The sequence below is a fragment of the Halyomorpha halys genome, unplaced genomic scaffold, assembly GCF_000696795.3.
Source record: "Halyomorpha halys isolate HHAL.00 unplaced genomic scaffold, Hhal_1.1 Scaffold22.1, whole genome shotgun sequence".
Lineage (NCBI taxonomy): Eukaryota > Metazoa > Arthropoda > Insecta > Hemiptera > Pentatomidae > Halyomorpha > Halyomorpha halys.
The window spans coordinates 1081471-1107129 of NW_027104816.1; the positions used below are offsets into that span (position 1 = coordinate 1081471).

Genomic DNA, 25659 nt, shown 5'->3' on the forward strand with positions numbered 1-25659 from the left:
AGTAGTTTTTATGATATTCACATATGAATATTAATTTGGCAAATGAAAATTTGTCCGGAAAACTATAAATCAATTTATTTTAGCAAATTTCATGTAAACTATTACTCTTATGAAGATAAACATCATAAACTACTTTATAGCTCATTAAACTAGCTTTAATTTGAGTGCTGATAGACATCTGTACGTCAAATGGTTTTTGAGATATAAATTTTTCAAAATAAATTCACTAACTACTGATCTTTTAGTACATCCCATACATTTTTATAAAATGTTGCTTTTTAAAAAGTGATTTAACCTATTTAACCTAAATAACCCTATTAGAGCTCACATTTTAGCAAATTTACTCTTCTTTATATGACGTTCTCTTAGGTTGGTAGTTTTTAAGATATAGAGCTCCGAATGAAAAATTATTTTTTTATTATATAAAATATTATTCGTTCTGAAGCAGCCGCCATTTTTTATTCCCCCTACCTATATTTGGCAGACTAATTAATTTTTACTAGTAATTATACATATTTTGCATTAAAGTAATAAAAGTATGGTGTGAAATAGCTGTCTTGTTTCTCCTCTTGGATTCTTGTACTAGGATTGGTATCTTGGTACATTAAGGTGTTTATGGTTTTATTTTTTTTCTATTGTGTGTTTTTTAATACTTATAGTATTTATATTTTTTTGAAATAATAGTACATTAGCTTGTTATATAGTCGCTTTTAAGAACTTTTTCGTTATAACTTATTTGTTCTTGTACACTTTTATAAGTTTACAATATGCCTCGTATAAAGTTGGAAAACATTTAATTACATGAAAATAAGTGAAACCTAACGGACAGTTTTCTCTCCATATTCCTCTAGATAATTCGATTTTTTCCCAACAGAGGTCGGCAGATAAATTTTATTTAGATATGCATTATCATGGTATGTGTACTCTACAAGCTAACAAAGGTGAAAATATGCTTTGATCTCTCGGTCAACGATTCCGATTCAATTATTCTCTATCGAAACTGTCAACAATAATGTTCTCTTTTGAAATGAACAAAGGGGCGGATGAAATGTGATACAGTTGCATTGTGATCGTTTGTACATTTGTTCTGTTTTAGATTGTTTCTATCGCTGTTTTGTATCCATTCAATCTCTGTTATTTTCAAATGCGAATCTCCTGTTCTATCGATCGCATTAATAATGTAGGAGCTTATAATAATAAATTGACGTAGTAAATTGAAGGTTTTTTCCTTCCTGGTATTTGTAGGTTTTGGCCGGGAGCGATGGAGGCCGCAGCGGAAGGGGATGTCAGATACTGGACTTTTTATCGTAAGCACGGCCTCGCTAGGCCTTATAGCTGCTCCCCTAGTGCAGATGTATTACTTTGGATGTTTCAAACTTTAAAATCCTTATTTTCACTAAGTGGAATTAATTTGTATTTTTTCATAAAAAAGTTAAATCTATTTTAATTTGAAAAATATTTTTAAATGTATTTATTTGCTCATTATACAAATTAATAATAATTTAATGTTTATCCATTTTAGTCTCATTACATTTTATTTAAGTCCGACGTTTCGGCCAATCCGGCCATCCTCAGTGACAATATAATACAAAACAGCTTTTATTACTTGTATGATCCTCAACAATTCAAAATACTTAACAATATTATTAATAATTTATCTTACCTTAATACAATTTTTGAACATGAAAATGATTTAAAAACTCAGCTTCATGCAGGGTATTCTGGCCAATTTCAAAACAGATACAAGAAATTTGAGTGCTAATAGACATCTTTATGTAAAATGGTTTTTGAGATATAAATTTTTCAAAATAAATTCACGTAACTACTGAGCTTTCAGTACGTCCCATACAATATTTTTATGAAATACTGTTTTTTAAAAACCTATATCTCGAAAAATATTTAACGTAAATAACTCTATTAGGGCTCATATTTTAGCAAATTTACTCTTCTTTAAATGATGTTCTCTTAGATTTTCTTGTGTTGTTCCAACTTTTTAAGATATAGAGCTCCGAATGAAAAATTAGTTTTTTTCCCCCACCTATACCACCTATTACCCACTTTTTATTCCCCCTACCTATACTTGGCAGACTCATCAATTTTGACTAGTAATTATACATAGTTTTCATTACAGTAATCAAAAATTGGGGTGAGATAACTTTTCTCCTTTTGGGCTCTTGTGCTATAATGCTATGTTGTAATATAACAGAGTAAATATATATTCTTGTCTTCAATTTGATGGAATTATGTGATTTACCGATGATCCAGAATATGGTATTTGACAACATAAAAAAAAATTACATAATGTTTAAATAAATAAAATTTTATCCATTTTAGCCTCAAAACATTTTTATTCCATTTATAAGTCCAACGTTTCGGGCAATTCGGCCAACTTTAGGGATCATCTATTACAAACAGGTTATATTACACATATAATCTTCAACAATGCCAATAAATAAAAATATTATTTATAATTTATCTTACCTTAATACAATTTTTGAACTAAATGATTTAAAAACTCAACTTCATGCAGGCTATTTTGCGCAGATAAAGCAACAATTTTTATAACACATTAAAACATTAGGTAAACATATTTTTTGTTAATAAGTATATCCTACATTATGTCTAATTATCTAATTAGTTAATTTTCACATTGAAAAGAAAAAATTAAAATTATACATTAACGCTTTCTTCACAAATTATTTTCGTTATTGTGGCACAACTGCCGTCCCCACTCCTCCCAATACCAACGGTCATTTTTGTTTTGACGGCCGTAAAAATAGGTATGGATTCTGTCTCATCATTTGATTTGTATTCTTTTTCTTTTTACATCTCTTTATTTGTATTTTCTTTAATATTTCTTTTTTTATCTATTTGTTACTATTACCCTTTACATTTACTATTTACTACCTTTAATTTTTCTTATTATATCTTACTTTTTTACATTTTATACCCCTGTTATTTTACACTTATGTTTTTGTTTTCCTTATGTAACTATGTGTTTGTATCTTTTTTAGTCCTGACGAAGCCCTGCAACGTGGGGCGAAACGTTGGCTCATTATAATAATATAATTCTACTATTTGAGTTTTTTTGACCGCACCCGGACCATATTCCTTTCATCTTTCCACACGGTCAATCTACATCTTCCAAAAATTAAAATTCATTTATCACTGTCATTATTTGTTAAAACTTTATCACAATAATGCTTGTAACCTTTCTCCACTCAGTTTAAGCATTAAAATTATTTATTATAACAATATTTTTGTTAATTTTCCTCTTTATTTCATTAATAAAATTCCCATCAAGGCTAATCATAATTATCCATATTCGATTTATCCCATATTTTTTATAAATTAATTTTACTTAATATCTCTGCATAGTGTTGGTTCAAATTTATTTTATCTGTTTTGAAATTGGCCAAAATAGCCTGCATGGAGTTCAGTTTTTAAATCATTTAGTAGGATAACTTTACTGGGCAATGATACTCGGTTAAAATAAGTTGAAAATCTGAAAAGGTTTATTACAAATATTTTTTACGTTTATTCAATTAATTGTTTTATGTGGTTTGAATTGCGTAACAATATAAATAAATGCACCAATCGCTTTCTAAATACATCTATCAAGTGACGGCCCTCCAAACGCTAATCTACTAAATCAGCCTTAACGCAATCCTCCCATCTACGTTTCGATTTACCCATCGGACGTTTACTCGTCGGTTTTGTATTTATTATCATTACTAAGTCCCACAACCGTACACACACATTTTATTCCCTATAACCTAAATTATATTTACCGGTGCAGTCCTTTCAATTCAGCGTTGTGGAGCCTTCTAAAATTTCCCTTTATCTTTATTTTTCGTTAAGAATATTTTACGTAATAGTTTATTTTCGAAAACCTTAAGGCGCTGTTCTTCCCTTAGTGTGAGAGGCCACGTTTCACGCAATGAGAAGGATACTAATTTTGTAAATTCTAATTTTTAAGTTTTTGGATAGAAGGCACGAGCTAAGCAGTTTCTAAATTGAAAAATAACAAGCATTTCCCACCTTCAACCTTGGTTTTATTTTCTCATACGTTTTTTCTAGTTACCGTGGAACCTAAATATTTAAACCTATCTACCTGTTCAAGTGTGTTTCCTCCTATATCTTATCACCGAAATGGCTTCCGTTTCTACTGCTAACTATATTTTTTTTATATTCGTATTTATTTCGAGACCAAGATTCATTATCGATATATTTAATATTAATTTAATTATATATTGAAGATTAATTAATAATCAAATAATGCAAAAAACTAAAAAAAAATATTTTCATTATTATTTTTAACACAAACCTTTATACTAACCACATGCTTAAATTTATCATATACAATTTTAATTGTTTTAGGTTTATAACTTTTTTTTGGCCACGACTCTCATTGGAGTCCTATACTGATGTTTATAACGTTACTTATATCGTTGCTTTGTTTAAATTGTGGCACGTCTGAATTTTTATATTATTTTTTTTTCAATTTTGAGTTGAGGTATTCAATAGATTGTTCTGTAGGCTGGGATTAATTTGTAACAATTGAATTAGATTTAAGAAAGTCTACGACCTCAATAATGAAAGTAGCCGCAGTCTACGGTACTATCTTTGCAACATTTTTTTTGTCAGATGTCCCACTATTCAAGCAGAACAGCGAAATCATTTATCCTTTTCTTTGACTTATTAAAGAGATTATATTATTATGACCTAGTCTTAAAGAGTTAAATAATTATAATATCATTAAATAAATGAATAAATCTTTACTACTGCAACCCGTGAGGTGCAATACTTTGTAAGGAAGTACTCTTACTATACCAACGATTGTGCAAGGAGGGGATTTAGTCAGAATCACGATCGACCGCCAAAGTTTTTTCCATTAATGGTACCCACGTTTTAAGGATTGGTGTGTCCTAAGACTTTAACTTTTTGTAGGTGGTATCCTTGAGAATGGCCTGAGGGCCGAAACGTTGGAGAAATTTTAAAGAATAAAGGTTGAGAGAAAAAAAGGATCAAATTTGTTTTAAATTAAGAATTAACTAAACCACTCTCAAACAAGCATATATAAAATAATTAATCGAAAATAATAAATTCATTTTTTTTTCCATTTATTGAAATTAGTTTTTCTTTTTACAAATTTGTTAATTTATTATCATTTGATAAAATATGGATAGATATATGGATCAATTTGCTTGAAATACAACATAACAATGTCGTCTGGCCTAAATGAGGTTAGTAAATAATTAATATTTATTGTTATCTCGTTTCAAGATTAGTTTTTCTAGTCTAGGTAAGAGCCTAAGATGGAAACTAAAATAAATAAACAGCTAAAAAATAACAACGTCTATTAACACTCCGTTATGTTAGCAGCTAGAAGAAATAATGAAAACACTCGCCACTAAACACCAGCAGAAATAGACACAGGGGTTGTTGTTTCAGCTCACAAAGTTAGCAGTTTATCTAAATAACTGTTACGAATAGAAAGTTAATCTCGATCTAGTCTATCCCCTCTACTGATATTTAATCAGTAACATGGGTGATGAGTGGTCCAGATTATTTGTAACTGTTATTTTAACCTACATTTTATGTAATGACTACTCATAGAGAACAGAAGTTATAAAATGATACATTAGGGGTATTCATGAGTTTTAGTTTAACTTTTTAAGGTGTGTTTAATTGAAAAACTCATGTTAAATGGAGAAGTATTTCCTTATTTTACCACATTAAAAGTATGTAACATACAATATGGTTGAGAGTCTGTTATTAGGTTTGTTTGATGGAGAATGACGTCAAGCAAGATACCAACTGGGCCCGTAGCCATTTTGTTTGTTGTGTTAGCTTCATTGCTCGTAGTTTGTGTTTTTTTATGTGTTAGTATTACTACTAATGCAACTGTAACTATGAATAATAATAATAATGTAAGCAATGAATAATAATAATAATGTAAGCAATGAATAATAATAATAATGTAATGATAGTTGTCAATTAGCACATCTTGATTCTCTTCCTCACCAGTCAGGAAATCAACAAGACAATCAGTAACCAAACGTTCACCAAATGTTATATTAAATTTCTCTAATCAAAACGTAGAAGTTAACAATAACTTGAAGTTTTGGAAGGAAAGGTTAAAAATTCAGAAATTCCTCTCCGCACTTATGAATTTAACATTTTACATGAATTTAAATAGGGCTGCTCACAATCCTATATTTTTAAAATTTAACGTGGTAAAAAGTTTTAGGGGTATTCATGATGTGTAAAATATAAAATGTTTTTACACAGTCTTGTTGGTCTTTTAACTTTGAGAAAGAGAATCAAGATGAGCTAATTGATAAATGTCATTACATTATTATTGTCATTTACTGCTTTATAAGTTATAAGAACATCCAAAACAATACTAACACAAACTATAAGAATGGAACCTTACACAACAAACAAAATGGTTACGAGCTCAGTTGATCTGCGTGACGTCATTCTCCATCTATACATACCTACCTACAGACTCTACCTTGTTACAGACTCTCAACCATGATATATGTTATATCGTTTTAACATGGTAAAATAAGGAAATATTTCTCTATTTAACATGTTAAACTAAAGATCATGTAAAAGAGTCATGCAGTTAAATTCCAAAATGATATGGAAGTCCGACTTCTAACAAATGCCTGCAGTCTCTCTTCATTTGCTAACAGTTAGCATGAGTCTCCGATAAAACGACGATTCGTAAAACTTAGATTATTCTAAGAGTTTAGTAAAACTCCGGTAACTTAGCGACCTGTTAACTCTATTACCAAGGTTATCTGACACTGAAATAACTGCTACACTCCGCAAGTTAGAAATTTTGAGTTGAATTAAATTTAAAATTGATTCAACAGCAACTTTTGACGTTTGAAATCGTTAAAAAAATACTCATCCGAACACTCTAAAATCTCAGATTGATAACAAAGAAAGATGAAGTATAATGGTATATAGGTAAGAAGATATGTATAAGATAAGATATGTAAGTAGTGTCTAAAAAACTGAAAAACATATTGAACAATATAAAAGAAAAATGAAATGTATGGTACAATGTCAGAGAAATATAAAATTGAAAATATATAGTATACTAACAAATTCGGAATTATAAATAATATTCAATTGAATAATACAAAATAGTTTATTGATACTCATGATGGTTTTTATCTCTTTTTGTTCTATAGCCCTCATGAAGACCTGAAACTCAGGTCGAAACGTGGGCATGAATAAATATTATTTATTTATGTTCTTTTTTTGCTGTCCGCAACCTCCCCCCCCCCAACCATCTTCTCTAATTATTAATCTACGGTCAACTATCTACTTCTCATCTTATAAACACATTCGCTATACAACAGATCCAACTCAATATGTATGAATTTTGCCTTGTAAGACCATGCTTGCCAACGCATTGTAAGACACACTTCACTTTTGGTTGGCTGGTTGGGTTTGAGTGGACTGTATAATTGAAAAATGAAACATGATTATTTTTAATAAAATTCTATTGTTTTTTGTTACAAGAGGTGTAGGGGGTGACCGAATGAAAACATTATGATTAGATTGTTAGTAGAATTTTGTATGACTGGGCTATGGAAATTGTAGATCTAACATTGAGGTGGTTGATGATGTCGATGTTAACTATTGCTATGTGGACTTACTTCTTTCTTCCCCCATATCTCCAAGCCTCTCCTCCCTCTGCTGCTGGGAACTACTCCAGTAAATCTACTCAATAATAAAGGATGGACGCTTCTCTGGCTGAAGACAAGATGGCTATCTCTCATTAGACTGGGTTACTTCTCTTGCACCGAGAGCGCTGGAGGAGGTGAGATTTGGCTGTTGGCCACATGGGGCCATAGACATCTTATACATGGCAGCCTTTCCGATTCAACCTTTCGGTTGCCGTAGGTTATCCGGAACACAAACTATGAAAGGTCTCTTGTATGGTTGCCTGCTTAAACGTATATTTGTTCTAAATTATTACATTCACATCCCAGACAATTAGCATGGACACTTTCTCCCTTACTAATATATTATACTATACAGCAGTATATCCTATTAATTAGAAATATAATATTAGTATTTTAGTCACTAATCATTTAAAAAATAAAAATAATAATTTAAATATATCCTTTTTTTTCCCCGGCAAGTTTAGCTATCCCAAATGACCTGTATTTTACTAAAACGTTACGAGCACCCATATGGATCTGATCCGCATACTTCCCTCTAGATATTCCTATAGATAGGTTATCCTCTTTCCCTGTGCACCTGACATGGATGTGGTTTTGACAGTGATAGGAGAAATTGAATTTCACCACCTGATGTGTTCATATATCCTCGTTTCATTTACCAAACATTTAATGTACTAACAATAATAATATGGTAAGCTCAAATTAATAGATATGTAAAAAATTGGGGTATGGATTAACGTCATAGCGAAAAGTCCTGGGACTTTTTTCGGTTAGGGCTCCTTCGTCCATTGGTAGAAGGAAAAGAAAGGGGGTTTCATAGGTTATCTAAAATCTCCAAATTTTTAAAAATTGTCCTTTTTTTTTTGCACTATTTTTCTAATTTTCAGTAATGTTTCTAGGGGAAAAAATCTAATCTAGAAATTTGAAAAAATCGGTGTTAATATCCATCCATAATTATTAGAGTGTAATTAATTACTTGGTGGCTCTCATGTATTTGGTCATTCATTAATAAAATTAAACAAGTTTAATTATAGAATATCTCCGCACGCGGTATTAGGTGAGAAATGGATTTTTTTTAAATTATTTAATGATATTTATAATTGTATTTACAAAAAAATACATCTAGTAAATTTTATGTTTTGATGTAAGATCAAAGTGGTTTGATATAGGCATGTGGAGAAATTACCCATTGGTAGTACTCTAATAATATTTCTACATTAGAAGGTCTCAAAGCCATCTTCTTTTCAGACGTCTCGGAGAATTATTAGGGATAGAAGAAGATGCAAGGCTAGAAACTAGTGAGTTTAATTGGTCAAGGATTGATATCTGGTTCGGGCTGGATCAGTTACATATGGTATATCAAGTTATTTATGGATGAATTAATTTGTGACAAATAAGGGAGTATTGTGGATTTTACGAGGGATTTTGGATTTTAAGGATTGGATACGAGAGGAATTCGAAGGTTTAGTGGAGCCCCAAAGCTCAACTCCGTATGTCCAGATTGGCCTAATGCTTGTCATGTAGATCAGTCATTTGTAATGGATTGGAAGTTGTAGAAAACATAGTAATTGCTGTTTATTTATTTTTTGATCAAAGATTTAAACAATGTATTGTAGATAAAAAGAGTGATAAGGGTATAATATAAAGTGTAAATTGAATAATATTAGAAAAAGTAATTTGGTTATATAAGAGATATGTCGATGGACTTATGGATACTTAACATTATGTAATCTGTAATAATAATTTACCTGCTACCATTTTATAACAGTAATAACCAGTTATGTCTTTTTATTTAATTAAATCTGTAGGTTTTGTCAATTATATATATTTTGATTTATATGTTCAGTTTATTAGTTTAGTTAATAATTTTTTTATTTATATTTATCCTGTTTATTGTTTCATTTTAAATTTTTTTATTGTTTATATACCATCAACTTTACATTTTATATTATATCACTGTTTTACCCTTACATTTAGTCGACCTTTTTAGTATCTTTTTATTTTAGCCCTGGCGAAGAGCTACACCGACATAGTAGATATAGAAACTATAAGGTATACTGTATATATATTATATCTCATAGTTATGCCTTCCTGTATCTTTAAGGTGAAACGTAATTGTTGCTCGTTTAGCGCCACCTTAAGAAGATGAAGGAAGTCGCATACCATATTTGACTGTTTGATGCCAGTTCTACATCTATTCCTAAATAGGCCAACTCCTATTTGAGATAAATCTAATTTGGACTGGCTGCTTTCTAGTTCTAAATTAAGGAAGGGCTCAGTTTGGGTTGGCATGATTGGATATTTCTGTCTATTCCGTTTTGTTTGTTTAGCATTGAATAGACAGTTAGGTAAATAAACACATTTTTCTATATCTATTCGCATTGTTTATATTTTTCAGTTTTAATTTTTAAATATTTAAGTTTTTTTTTAATTTATTTTATTGGAGAAACAGTGCTTTAAGGTTTTTGAAAATAATGTATTACGTAAAATATTCGGACTGAAAAAGTATGAATTAACGGAAGAATTTAGCAGGTTATCCAACGCTGCATTGAGGATAAGCCTTTATAATTAAAAAAAAATTAAATCTGTATCGCTACTACCCTTGAAGGGTCAGATGTGTTGTACTTTATAAGGAAGCGTTACTAGAACAGCGGTTGCGCAAGGAGATGATTTGATCAGAATCACGCTCGACTGATTTTTACCCAATTTAGGATACCCACAGAGCTGACTCACGGTTACAGTGAACCAGAAAATAATTATCTGCCACACCTGGATTCTTACCCGGGAGCTTATAGTTGTAGCACAGTGCCTTACCAATGACCTACCTACTTCCACTATTTATTATTAATTTTATTGTTTTGTTCTTTATTTGTATGAGAAATCATTTTAATTTTTGTTTTTTCTGTTGCAGGTGAGTCCAGTTCAAGATTGATATCTGATATTGAGGTAGTTAGTTTTTAATATATCATATGCGCTTTTAAAACAATGGTTTGTATACGAGTGCTTCTATTAATTCTTTAGTAAATTTGTATTCACCATGTGTTTGTAACATTTCTCATATTTACTGATTGTATTTTTTTGTACAGTTATAAATTACAATAAATAAATAAATAGGATTTTACATGTATGGAGTAACCGGGAAAATTGAAGAAAGTTTATTATTCTGTAAAAATCAGGGAATAACGTCATACTCATCAGAAAATCAGGGAATTTCTCGAAAATATATTACAAAAAAATGAAAACGTACTAAGTAAAAAATAAATTTGAAAAATAGCTATCTATGAAAAAGAAATTTATTTAATCGTGCCAACATTTCTACCAGAATTTCCAGCCTTTATCAGTGCTAAAAACAGACCAAGATAACAACCAATGAATACAGAAAATAATAATTTAATATATTATTTTTTATTTTCTGTATTCATTGGTTGTTATCTTGTTCTATTCTTAGCCCTGATGAAGGCAAGAAATTCTGGCCGAAACGTTGGCACGATTAAATAAGTTACTTCAACTTATTTGTGCTACATTTTGACCGCACCCCCCAACCATCTTCGCCTCGTATACCAATGGGTAGTTTCTTTACATACTTGTAAGAACATTACATACTTCTGTATCATACTATTATGATCCTACTTCTTATTTACTTGTTTTTTGTACATTTGTAAATGTCATTAAATAAATTAAAAAAAAAAAATAACTTCCTTATTTGGGAAGAAATTACGGCTATTTTTATTAGTGGCTTAAGAAATAAGAAAAAAAAACTATTTTTTTTAATAGTTAAGAAATCTGACTGCCAAACTCTTGTAGACACTTAGTACATTTTACTCTATTATACTGCGGTGTGTTTGCTTTAACATAATGAATTTAAAAATATATAATATATATTTATGTATATTTATATTATTTTATAAATTAACACATGAATAAAGTTTCATTCATATGTTGTATACCAGAAATGTATCTATAAATTGTTCTTCTTTATTGGAACCGAGATACGATTTCAAACGGTCTATAGATGCAGGTTTTTAGTTAATTAATTGTATATGCATTTGGCCCCCCCCTCCCGCCCTACGGTTTGAAAATTAAACTGGTCTTTATTCAACCGGTCCAAATTGGCGAAGCTTGAAATTGTGGCCTATTGGTGACTGAATGGACGAGGGCATTGAAACAAGCTCGTGGTGAGCAGTGATCCATGGATTCGGTCATAATTCCCTTTGGAAAGGATTTGTGAGAACGGGCCGTGGCAATCCATTGTACCGTGGGGGCCCGCGGGACAAAGAGATGAGATGTCGCTATCATATTCCTTCCATATCGCTATCTCTTTTTCCTTTACTACTTTTTCACTGATTAGTCTCAACTTTAGTTAAGTTTTAAAAAAATTTTTTTAGCATATTGTATTTAAATAATTTAAATAAAATTTACAAAATTATTTGGTATTGACATTTTAAATGTTATTTTATTCTGATTGAGTGTAGGTCTCTCGAAATTGAGGATTTATCTTTAGAAACACCTAAAAAACATAAAGATAAGATTTATCCGTTGCTACATTTAAGGTTCATTAAGGGAAAAAAACAAAACAAAATTTTGGAATTATATTTATTTGCTAAACCAAAATAAAAAAACAAAATTGTCATTAAGATCAAAATATCATTACCTAAAAAACCTAATAATATAAAACTATATCATACCCTAAAGAACTAACTAATTACATTTACGATATTATATATATAATACATGTAAAATATGTATACTCTCGACCTCAGGATCCCGTCCCAACTCTATCCCTTACGCATTAGGGGTAGAGCAGTGCTCTTCAAGATCCCAGCGCGGCCCTCTCACCGCGTCACGCCAAGCCATTGGAGGCTGATTTGGTACGCTAAGCCCAAACACCCTACATGATCGGATCATCTCGTCATTGCCAGAACTCCTATTTTCGTGTTTATTTTAGGTCGGTTGGCCATTGCCATTTGAATCTTCGAGATGGATTGTAGGGATCAGTGGAACTGTTTATGGATTGAATATTAAAGCATTAGAATGGTTAAAAAGGTTTATGTGGAATTTTAAGAATGAGATTGGTATGAGTTCAAGGAGAAAATGGATACGAATGTCAGTGTGTAGTGTTCTGTTGGAAACGTAAAAGAGTGCATTGACTATGGAAGGTATATAGTACAAGATCACAAGAGGAGAAAAACGGCAGTTATTTCACCCCAATATTTGATTACTGGTGAAATCTATGTAATGAAAGCTATATATAATTAATAGTAAAAATTTTTGGAGTCTGCCAAATATAGGTAGGGGGAATAAAAAATGGCGGCTGTTTCAAAACGTTAAAAATAATAAATTTTTTATTCGGAGCTCTATATCTTTACAATTAAAAACAACAATAGAAAATCTAAGAGAGCATCATTTAAAGTAGAATACATTTGCCAAAATGTAAGCCCTTATAGAGTTATTTACGTTCAATTGTTCTCGAGGTATAACTTTTTAAAAAGCAACATTTCATAAAAATATTGTATGGAACGCAAAGAAAGATCAATAGTTAGTGAATTTATTTTGAAAAAATTATATCTCAAAAACCATTTGACGTACAGATGTCTATTAGCAATCAAATTAAAGGTAGTTTAATGAGCTATAAAGTACTTCATGCCGTTTATTTTCGTAGTAGTAGTTTTCATGAAATTTGTTAAAATAAATTGATTTATAGTTATCCGAACAACCATAATTCAATTTATTCTCCTACGAAGGTAAAGGTCATAAACTACTTTGTAGTACAATTATTTAGTTTTAATTTGAGTGCTAATAGACATTCGTACGTCAAATGATTATTGAGATATAGATTCAATAACTACCGATATTTCCGTACATTTTTATGAAATGATGCTTTTTAAAAGGCTATTGGACGTATTAGGGCTTATATTTCAGGAAATTTACTCTTCTCTAAATAATGTTCTTATAGATTTTCTAGTGTTGTTGGTAGTTTTTAATATATAGGAGCTCCGAATAGAAAATTAATGTTTTTTTAAGGTTTTGAACTAGCCGCTGTTTTTTATTCCCCCTACTTATACTTGGCATACTCATCAATTTTTACTAGTAACTATACATAGTTTTCATTAAGGTAATCAAATATTTGGGTGAGATAACTGCCTTTTTTTCTTCCCGGCTCTTGTACTAATAGCTCGATGCGCTCTAATGGATAAATAGAAGAGAGCGTTAAAGAGATGTTGTTATAGTAAGGTGGCTTTATCGATGTCTTTTGTGGAATATATCCTCATTATTATGAAGTGCCATCATAGCTTCGTTTTCGGAGCTTGAACATGGCAATTAAAATATTATGATTAGGAATATAAATCTCTGTTAAACCATTAGTAAGGAATGGTCCATTCCTTCATAAAGGAAAATTACTGTTGAGAGTCAGTTTGAACATTAGAATTAGAAAGTAAAGGAGAATAGGCAAAGAACAGACCAGCGTTTTAATGAAGGAATAGAACAAAGCAAGTTTAATATTAAATATCAGAAGCGAGGAGTAGCAAACAAAATCTATCATTTATATTTCCTTCCAGCGGCCATCATGAATATTCCAGCTCGTGCTGTTTCACTTTTTCTTCCATCATTAATCACAATCTTTGTATCGTTATGCGGAAAATCCTCCACGATTTTTCATCTATTTTATATCAATAGCGGGCTCGGTTGTTGGGAATAAAGTCATTGTTTTTTTCCATATTGGTGCTTTACTCAAATACTGCCCTATCTGGAAAAAAAAAATAAATTAAAAATTGTATTTGACCTATTGTATAGATTGCGTTGTAGACTGGTTATTTTTTGATAACCTTGGTAGTAGCTCTGGAACAGTCTATAGAGAGACCGCTGGAGAGAAAGAAACCCCTTTCTATGGTTATATCTTTGAAACACATGAATTGTACAAATAAAGATGTAATTTTCTTGTTTGTTAAAGGCTTGTTTATCAATTATAAAAAAATATATTTATATATAGTTGACCGTAAAAATTGATATATAGGAAGATGGTCAGGGTTAATGAAGAAATAGAACAAACAAATTAACCCTGACCATCTTCCTATATATAAAAAAAAATATCCATATAGTCTCACACTGTTTATTTTCTTATAACACCTACAGTGGTGGCAAAAAGTATTTGCACACCCAGGTTTTTGTTAAAATTATCGGTCATAAGGGAAATAATAATCCACTGAACTTCACATTAATAAAAAGTATATTTAAAACTAAAACAATTCTATATGTGTACAATAATTAAATTTTTAAATTAATGGAGATAAATTAAAAAATGTATGAAATCCTTTGGCAATATTTGCATACTTTGTTTGTTTGTTTTTGTTTAGTGGCGCTAAACTTCATTGGTCATTAACGCCATTTATATTTTATTTAATTTTGCTAATATTCGTTAAATTTTATTTATTTTTTAATTTAATTATTTATTTATTTTTTTCCTTCCGATCAAGTTATATTTTTGTCAGCTAATTTTGTGATTTTAAAAGCTGAAACACCAATTTTATTGCTTTATCATCCTCTCCAGGGGTTTTTGAGATATCTTGGTTTAGTCCTAAGCTATTGAGGTGTGGTATGAAATATGGGCATCATTGGAAAACATGGCTTATTGTTAGATTGTTGTTGTAATACTGGCAGTTCGGAGGCGTTTCTTTTGAAATAAGATAGGAGTGGGTGAGCCTCGTGTGACTTATTCTCAGCCTGGTCAGTACAACTTCCTCTCTACGGCATTTGCGACTGGAGGTACCCCAGGGCTTGACATCCTTTTTAATAATTTTTAATTTACTCATTTTTCATTCCACAAAGATTGGCATTTATCTTTGACTTCCTTTGCAAGAGGCCTGCTCATCTCTGACGGAGTTAAAATTGCTTTACCCCCTCCCGGACGCGCGAGTGCTTCTCTTGCAGTGTGCTCGGCTAGTTCATTCTCTGCGATTCCTACATTGCTTGGAACCCATATAAAGATGACTGACATACCTATATTATGTAGAGTTTTTAAGTGAAAATGGATGCCGGAAATTTTCGGATACTCTGGACACATACAATAATACTGGTGTAAGAATTATAATAAGGATAATACTGGTGTAAGAATTAATAAATAGTAAACTAAGGATATTAGTGATAGTGCATACTTCGCGTACAATACCTAATAGCCTTTGTTTACAATTTTTTAATTCTTACACCAGTATTATCTAATCTTTCTAGTATTTTCCTACAATGCTAAAGGATTAAGAATTAAATTTTTTAGTCACTGGTTATCATGCCGAAAACGAGTAAATTAAGTTTGGGAACTCTCGAACAAAATTGTTTGTTTTTCGACGTCACCAAATATCATCTGGTGAGATTGCAGATTTATTAAGTATTAATTTTTCCAAGAGGTATGAGGAACGTGGGAGAACTGAAAACAGTGGGCGAAAAAGCCGTCCGAAAAAGTTTAATTCCAAGATGAAGAGAAAGATAAAATATGAAGCTATGAAGCACCCCTCAGTAAGTTCTCGAGACCTGGCTAATATCTTATACAACTATAATATGTATTATAAATATTATAATATCTTATATATATAATATATATTATAAATATTCAGGTTAGTGACAGGACTATCAGATACTGCCTGAATTCTGAAGACCTCCATGGTTGAGTACCTCGAAAGAAACCTTATACCATATAAATGAAATCAACCGTAAAAAGCATCTTGCTTTTGCCAGAGAATATTTACATAAGCCGCTTAGTTTTTGGGAGGATGTCATATTCTCTGATAAAGTTCAATTTGTTTGGGTCCGATGGGCAGAAGAGTGTTGATGGCGGCCCAAGGAAGAATTGAAAAAGCAAAATGCTTCTGTTACAGTAAAACATGTTGGTAGGAAATCTGGTTTCCATTGACGGTATTTTAAATGCTGAGGGTTATGTGAACATCATTTTTCAACTAACCTAACCTCATGGTTGATGTCCAGTCTCAATATGGATATTACCGAAACAGTTGAAATCAAATAGCTTACATCACCCCAAGGAAAATAGTAAGTACCTGTTTTCGTTTTGCTGTTAAATGGATAATCGCTTTTAAAAAGGAAAGAGTTCCAATTTTTCAAGAAAGTCAAAAATTAAAAAAAAAACTGATGTATTAAAAAACCTGATTATTGAGGGAGCCGCAAACCGAAAAAGATTGGGAACTTCTGGTCCAAATCGTCGGTTAAGTTCTTGTCTTCTAAGTCTTGTATGTGGATTCCACGTTGGTCTTGTGTCTAGAAGGAAACCAAGATACTGTGCCTGAGAAAGGAATTGGTATGGATTTGAAATTATGAAATGTTTCAAAACGTTTTTTGATGTGATCCTCTAATGGCTCCATATGTAATTCGCGATGTAATTGGCTATTTCTTATGAACCAAGGAGCATTAACTGCGATTCTTAGGACTTTATTTTTAAAAGATTGTAGTTTTTTTCTTTTCGTGAAGGATGCCGCTCCCCAGACTTCACAGCCGTACATCAGCAATGGCCTGAGAATTGTTTTAAATATAAGAACAGTTGTTTCTGGTTTTAGCTTGGAATTTCTGTTTAGGATAGGATATAGCATTGCTAACCTTGCATAAGTTTGAGTTAGTTTGATGTTGATATGGTGATTCCAGGTTTATATAGGAGACCTCGATGTCAGACCTTATCGAATTCTTGTTGGAAATCTAAGAACGCTACCAGAGTGTGTCTCTTTTTTTCGAATCCGCTAATTATAAATTCCGATAGTCTTGCCAGTTGGTGAGAAGTGAAATGACTGTATTGAAAATCGAATAATTTCGATGCTCTGAAAAATAGAATTAGGATTTTTTTTTTATAACTGATTCCAGTAATTTTACAAAAATGGGTAATAAACTGATAGGTCTATAGCTGCTGATTTGTTTAGCGTTCTTACCAGGCTTGTGAATTACTATGAGTTCGGCTTTCTTCCGTGTATCCGGAAAGTATCCAGTACCCAGGCAACTGTTAAAAATTGACGTGATAAAAACGATAGCTTTCCTGGGTAACATTTTGATTGCTATGAGTGGGATCAAATCATGGCCAGGACTTTTCTTTACCTTGAGCTTTTTAAGCAGGTCCTGGATAGAGAAATATTTGAAGAAGATTGTTGACCGTATGAAGTAGATTTTTGAAAGATAGTATCGGTGGCGGTCAATAAAGGTGCCAAAATAGTAAAAGAAAACTATTTATTTTTAACCAACGTTTCGCTCCATTTTGCAGAGCTTCGTCAGAGCTGTCAGATTGAAACAGAAATTATGACAACTCAGCCCGACTGAAGCCTTGTAAAGTGGGGCGAAACTTTGGTTTACACTAAATAGTTCTCTTTTACTGTTATGATATCTTTATTGATCGCCACCCGGACTATATTCATACAATATTGAGAAATATATTTGCATGAATTACGATTTAATATTTTTAGAACAATATTTTTATGAGGTTTACTCAGCAAATTAAGATGGATTTCCTCCATTGACGTCAGCCTTGACTACGGTTAATTGAATACTATAAACGGTTTTAATATCACCGAGACAATTCATAAATAATCTTCAGTAAAGATAAATACTTGGGAATTTAATTTTTCGAAACTAAGATGAGAAGAGGATGGTCGGCGTGCGGTCAGAAAAAAATACACAAACAAAAACTTGTGCCAACGTTTCGGCCTGAATTTCTGGCCTTCATTAGAGCTTTTATACACTCATTGGTGGAGATGGTGGGGGGGGGGGTGCAATTAGAAAAAAAGAACATAAATAAACAAAAATTATTTATTCATGTCGTCATTTCGACCTGAATTTCAGGCCTTCATTAGAGCTGAAAAAACAAAAATAATATATAACAAAATTTGGAAATAAACAAAACATTACAATGAATTAAGTAGAACTAATTTGATTAATAACTATAGCAGACGAAATATAATATTATTAAAGTAAGAATTATACAAAATAATTTCTGGAAAAGAAAAAAAAAATGTTCAAGAAATAAACATAAAGAAAGGTGCGGAAGAAAATGTAAATGATGAGAAATGGACTTTACATAATAACATCTGTAAGTAATAATAATATTATTCTTTATTTATTCCGGAATTGATCCCTTTAGAATAATATACAGGCGTCAAAATTATTTGACTATTAGGCTTTAGAGCCTTAGAGTGAAATACAAAATAAAAATAAAATTATAAACCATCATAAAATATAATAAGATAATGAATTTAAAAAGTAAAAATGAACAACAATAATTAACAGAATAAATAAAATAAGAATACAACAAATAAAGTAAAACCATATGTCATATTATAAAACATAAGATGACAAACACTTCTGATAGCAAATAATAGAAAACAAAAATGATAAAAATCAAATATAATTAAACTAAAAATAATAAATGAAAAGGTGCAATTTCTGCTAATATACATATTTACAAGAATAAACGAAAATCGTAAACATTACAGAATTGAGTGGACAGAAGGTGGTCGAAGATACGGGATTTGAAGGTTGGAAGGGTATTAGCACTATGAATGAAGGAGGGAATAGAATTCCATGGGGATGAGGAACAGATGACGAAAGATCTACCAAAGGCTGCGGTTCGATGGGCAGTTGTATTTAAGTCTAAAGGCCGTGAGCGGGTATTGCGGGAATGCACTGAGGATTTAAAATGAAGGATATCAGAGAAGTACGATGGACGGCGAGATTCGATAACTTGGTAGAGGAAGGAAGCAAGGAAATATTTACGACGGAAGGAGGGGTAAAGCCACTTCAATTCTTCATAAAATCGGGTGACAGAGGCTTTCGGAGGGGCTCCAAAGATGAATCGTACAAAGCAATTAATTTACCGTTTTAATTTTGCTTAGAGATCTTCAGAGACACTCCCGTAAACCACACAGCAATAATCAAAGTGGGTGAATATTAAGGAAGTAACCAGGAGCCCTATGGCTTTCAAAAGGAAGTAGGTGACGAAGATGATTTAAACGCTTTAGGGTGGAGAAGTTACGACAAGAAATATCGGAGACGTGGTTAAGTACTGTCTGAAATATTGAAAAATAATTTAACTCAACATAATACAATGTACGAAAAAAATGTATATCAGGGGATGCAAACATGTCCAATTGATTTGATCGTCGCTCGATCTTGGTGGCATTCCGTGTACCATGGACTTGCTACATGGAAGTGCCAAAGCAAGAAATTCTGTTTAGTGATTGAATTTTCACTTAACCGATAGAGAGCGGGCAAAAAAGTTGTTAAATCAAAGGGAAATAGTAACCGTCAAATATGACACTATGAAAGACCGTCAAGATAAAATAATGAAGAAGAAATTAAATTAAATTAATGTTTAAAGAGTCTAATTACGTAATAATTATTGTGAAATAAATAAACACCTCATTTAAAAAACTAAAACTGATATCTGCTTTTTGTTACAACTATATATATTCCAAGGAAAAAGGAAATCTAGGATGAAGTTCTCTATTACAATCACATTTACTTAAAACTTTCTTAGTTTTATGATTTTAAAATCATAATCAGTCGCTATTCTTTAAACCTCCATTTTATGATTTGATGAGATATATGTTCTGTGAAGGCCACAAATTAAAAATATCTGTGATACAGTACAAAATATATGTATATATACAGCTTAATAAGGCATTGAAATCAGTTGACAATGGGAAATAACTAACGGATAAATCAAGAAAGTTCCACATTAAAATCCTCTTTATAATTTAAAAATAATTAAGTATCTCAAATTAAGGAGTTCAGTATCTTAGGATGAAAATAAAAAATAATAATAATTAAAAAAGAGAAAGAAATATAAAAGGTATAAAGTCATAAACATAGAAAAATAAAATATGAAGAATGGGTGTAAATGTCCATTGGGTCCCTGGTGGGCCTTACATGGTTAATATAAGAGGTACTACCTAATGAATATCAGCTAACGGATTAAGATGGTTTATAGTTCAACATAATATCTTGATCCTCATGAAGAGGAGACAATATAAATTGATGGGAAAATGTGCATTTATTATTATTTTTTATCTACATTTACAACTATATTAGCATAGTAATACATTTTTTAAATTTGATGTAAAATCATAATTTTTTGATTCCGGCTTGTTGAGAAACTAGGCATTAATTGCACTCTTGTAACATTTTACATTAGAAGGTCTCTAGGCCATCTTCTTTTCAGGCGCTTCGGAAGATTCTCTGGTATGGAAGAGGAAGCAAGGTTAGAAACTAATGGGCTTTGGTGGTCAGGGAGTTTGTAATGGAATTCGGGTTAGATCGGTGAAATATGGAACATGTATGATTTTATTTGTGACAAAGTAAATAGAATTGAGGGTTATACGATTTTAGATTTTAATGATTGGATACTAAAGAAATTCCATGGTTTAGTGGAGCTCCAAAGCTCAAATCCGTATATCCTATTTATAAGCCTAATTATAGTCATGTAGATCAGTATTTTCTAATGGATTGAAAGTTAAGACCATTTGTCTAGTAAGTGCTGTAATAGTCGAATTCGATGTGCAGGATTTGAAGTTATTTGTTTGTCCGTATTCTTAAGTAGTGGATCTGTTCTACAGGGGTGAAAGTAACATTATTAAAGGATACTGTAGGGCAGTCGGTAGGTTTACCCCGAAGGGTAAAGGTATTTAATGGGATTTATTTTTATCTTCCAATTTCGAAACCATCGTTCAAGGGTTGTGATATAGGATTGGAGAGTTGGTCCCAATAGTGGGAGTGATAAAATTTATCTTTACGTGATGAATGAATTCCTGGTAGCAGAAAAAAAAGGAGTTATACCTGAACTTCTGTGAAAAGAGGTAGGGTAGGAAAACTGGTGTTAGTGGGCTGATATAAAGAGATTTGGGCTGAAGGAGGAGGAACAATAAATCAGAGAACAAGATATAAATATTATGACCTACTTATATAAACCTTATATTTCATAAATATGAGGAAAGTTTTAAATAGAAGCAGCTGTAATAATAAAAATTATTCTTATTTATGACGAAACTTTGAAAATAGCTCTAAATAAATATATATCAAAAAGTACTATTAGGGATAAGAAATATATGGCTGATTAATATGAAATACACTTCTTAGAAGAAAGTATTTTTGTTAAGGTTATCATAAATCTCTTTACAGAAGGATCATTACTTTTTCAGAAGAGACAAGAAATAAGTTTAGAAGTAATTTATTCAGATACTTGAACCAGATTGCTTTTGGAGGAGTATTTTTTTGTTTGTATATCTGACCCGCTTTGACGGAGTAATCGAGGTGTGTGCATGGAGGGACAATATTCCAAATTTATAATTTATCATAAAATCGTACGATTTACCATACATCGTGTATATGTATAATTAAATGTGTACTGCTACAACCAAGTTACTAGACCAACTGTAGTGCAAGGAGGTGATTTGGTAACAATCACGCTCGACCTCCAAAGGGGTCAAATCAATCTGTTTTACATTTTTAGTGGATACTGAGGAAAGGGATATATATCTATATATGGGAATTTTAGCCGTGTGTACCTCAGGGTGTTAAGGTCTTGGCAACCTGCAGCGGTGCCGGTTCGAAGCCGGTCTGAATGGTCAACTTATTGTGGCGGTCCCACTAAATAAAACTTAACCTCCCCCTTCCCCCACCATGGTGTTAGGATAGGGTGGTACACTGTAGATAACCTCCTCCCCGCAGTATGCCTGGAACGACCAGGGTCCTGTTTCATAATAAAGTACAAACTAATACTATCAGTCTTGTAGATTTATCTTAATTCAATTACACAGACTTGTATAATAGTAACTTGTACAGTATTTTTTAATTCCCGTAATGTCACTAATTGTCATCCCTATTTTGAAAAAAATAAGTATTAGTGTAATTACCACACTAGTTTCTACACTTTTACTATGCACTAATACTATTAGCTTTCATCATAAAACAGGGCCCAGGAAGTAGATAATAAAAAAAAAAAAAAACAGGTTTTTAAACGTATTGCAGCTTTGTTTACCCTATTTTTTATCAGTTTGAAATATATTCATAGTTTTATATTTAGTCATTAATTAATATATTTCAGAATATACAATATTTAAAGTTATTTTATTGTGATAGATCAACTAAAGTAAATGACCAGGATGTTCATAAAAAAAAATTATATAAATAGGACAACGGCGTTGTGTCTGCTGTCTGATGGCTGGGCTCACCAGGGCCCTGTTTCATAATAAAGTACAAACTAATACTATTAGTCTTGTAGATTTATCTTAATTTAATTACGCTTACTTGTACAATAGTAATTTGTACTTTAGTATTTTTAATTCCTGTAATATCACTAATAGTCATCCCTATTATGAAAAAAATAAGTATTAATGTCAGTACTAAGTAGTTTGTATACTTGTATTATGAACTAATACTATTAGCTTACATTATGAAACAGGGCCCAGTTGTCATGCTGGGAGTCCTCAGTCGAGTCTAAAACTGTGTGTGTGCGTTTTTGTGTTTGCCTCCTTTGTGTTAATGGCTGGAATAGGGGGTTAGTGTAGTACTGAAAGCTATCAAAGAATTTGATGTACCTCCGTGAAATACATTCTGTCGTTATCGGCAGTTCAAGTGTCGTATGAATGTTGCCAGTTTTCGCTCTTTGTAATGAGGAATGCTTCACAATACGCCTCAGGATATTACTCTGGAAATATTGGAGTTTCTTCGTTGTTGATAATTAGGGCTTAAGGTCGTAAAACACCCATGTTTTCTATTTTATTTTTCTAAATTTAAATTTAACTAAACATCCCATTCGTTGCAGATTTGACCCAAACCAGATATGCGTCTTTTTATTCCAAACTCCTTAACCATCCTAACCCATTAATTCTTAATCTTTCATACTTAACAATCCCTGATAATCCTCCGAGGCGTCTGAAAAGAAGATGGCCACGAGACTTTCTAGTTTAAATTAATGTTTGAAGTACCACCAATGGGTGGTTCCTTCCTAAGATTTTCAAGTGTATACGAAACATACTACATATTTACCTATTGTATTATTTTGTACAGTTGTAAATTACAATAAATAAATAATTAAAAAGAAAAAAATTTAACTGTGTTCGAATTTAATGTTTAAATCTTGAGCTATGGATTTCTCCTTCTTAAAAAGATTAATACCAATTTTATGCTTTTTCATCATCATTGAGGGCCTCCGATATACCCTGTTCCTATCCTAATCTATTTAAATCCGCAAAATAAAAATGGCATTCCCGAAAGATGTGTCTGGCTGTATGTGTTGAAATTTTGGCGGTGACTCATCATTGATCAAATAGGAATGAGTATGTCCTATTCTCAATCTAGCTGCGTTCATAACGATTTGATATGGCCCATGCTTTAGTTATTTTTTTAATTGTTTTTAGTTTGCTTGGCGGATTTTCACTCCCCATGGATTGGATCCAACTAGCCAATATTTCATTTTTAAGTGGAAGACCTACTTAATAGCCGCGCCCTTACCTGGAAGAGCAAGTACTTGATCCCCACGTGATCCGGTACCCATATAAAGTAAACAGTCTTCGCTGTTGTGGGTGCTATGTTGCCACATAAATGTCACGTAAATGCCAGCCTACGTTTGATCCACTATGTATTTCGTATTTTTATTGTTCAGATTATTGTTTATTCCTGTAATAGACCAATACAAGGACTCACTCCATCTCGTAGACTAGTATATGCGTTTGACTTCATGGATTAGAATATAATATATATAGATATATAATCGCACCACCCGAGATGGATTCGGTAAGGACACCTCATAATTATGGATTATCGTCCAATAATGGTACTGACCATAGATATGTTCCTATTTCACAACGTATACAATTGTGTGGAATATAATTGTAGGAATATGTACGACCTCCTGGCTAAGTGGTAATGTTAATGCACTACACGTCCCACCTCTGATAAATATTCAAGGTTTGAACCCGACCTGTCATAAAAATACGAAACGGCATCCAAAAGAATCCCAATCGTCATTGCTGGCTGAGAAATAGGACGTTGGAATTGCAACAAGACTGATGTTAAACAGGTGCTTGAAAACCTTCAATATTCAAGTTAAAAGAAACAAATAAAAAAAAAAATACAAAAAGTAAATTTTCTGTAGGTGACATAGTGACATGATACAAACATGTGAAGAATCTACCCATTGATAGAACTTCAATAACATTTCTAGAGGAGAAGATCTCGAGGCCATCTTCTTCTATAAATCTAACATAAAATAACGTTTTCCAGTTGTTTATGATTAAGTTAGGTAGTTTATATTTATAGATCAAAAGTACTATTAATTTTTCTTATTTGACATAATTAAATTATTCTTATTGTTGGCAATAATACACAATGGATAAATAGAAAATGAAGTATAGGAATTCATATCTCTTTGAATATAAAGATAAATCTCTTGATATATAAAGATAATATTCCTTTTTTTCATCTCGTTAAAATCCATAATATAGAGAGTATTATAATTGATTTTACAGAATAAGTGTTACTTCTATTTAATTTACTGTTTGTATGTATCCAAAAGACCATAATCTATTGTATACTTGACATAAAATCCATTGTAGTAAATTTCTAAAGTGAAATATTAGGTTATTTCTAAAGGGAGATATAAGGCTATTTCTAAAGGGTGATATTAGGTTATTTCTAAAGGGTGATATTAGGTTATTTCTAAAGGGTGATATTAGGTTATTTCTAAAAGGTAACATAAGGTTATTTACAAAGGGTGATATTAGGCTATTTCTAAAAGGTTAATTTAGGTTATTTCTAAAGGGTGTTATTAGGCAATTTTTAAGCGATGATATTAGGTTATTTCTAATGGGTGACGTAAAGTTATTTATAAAGGGTCATATTAGGCTATCTCTAGGGTGATATTAGGTTATTTCTTAAGGGTGAAATAAGGTTATTTCTCAAGAGTGACAAGATA

General features: G+C 31.5%; 1 long non-coding RNA gene across 1 annotated transcript in view; it reads left to right on the forward strand.

Annotated features, from left to right (window-relative positions):
• The window catches only part of LOC136795311 (uncharacterized), a 707978-nt gene that overhangs the window by 134885 nt on the left and 547434 nt on the right, over positions 1–25659 (forward strand). The window lies entirely within an intron of this gene.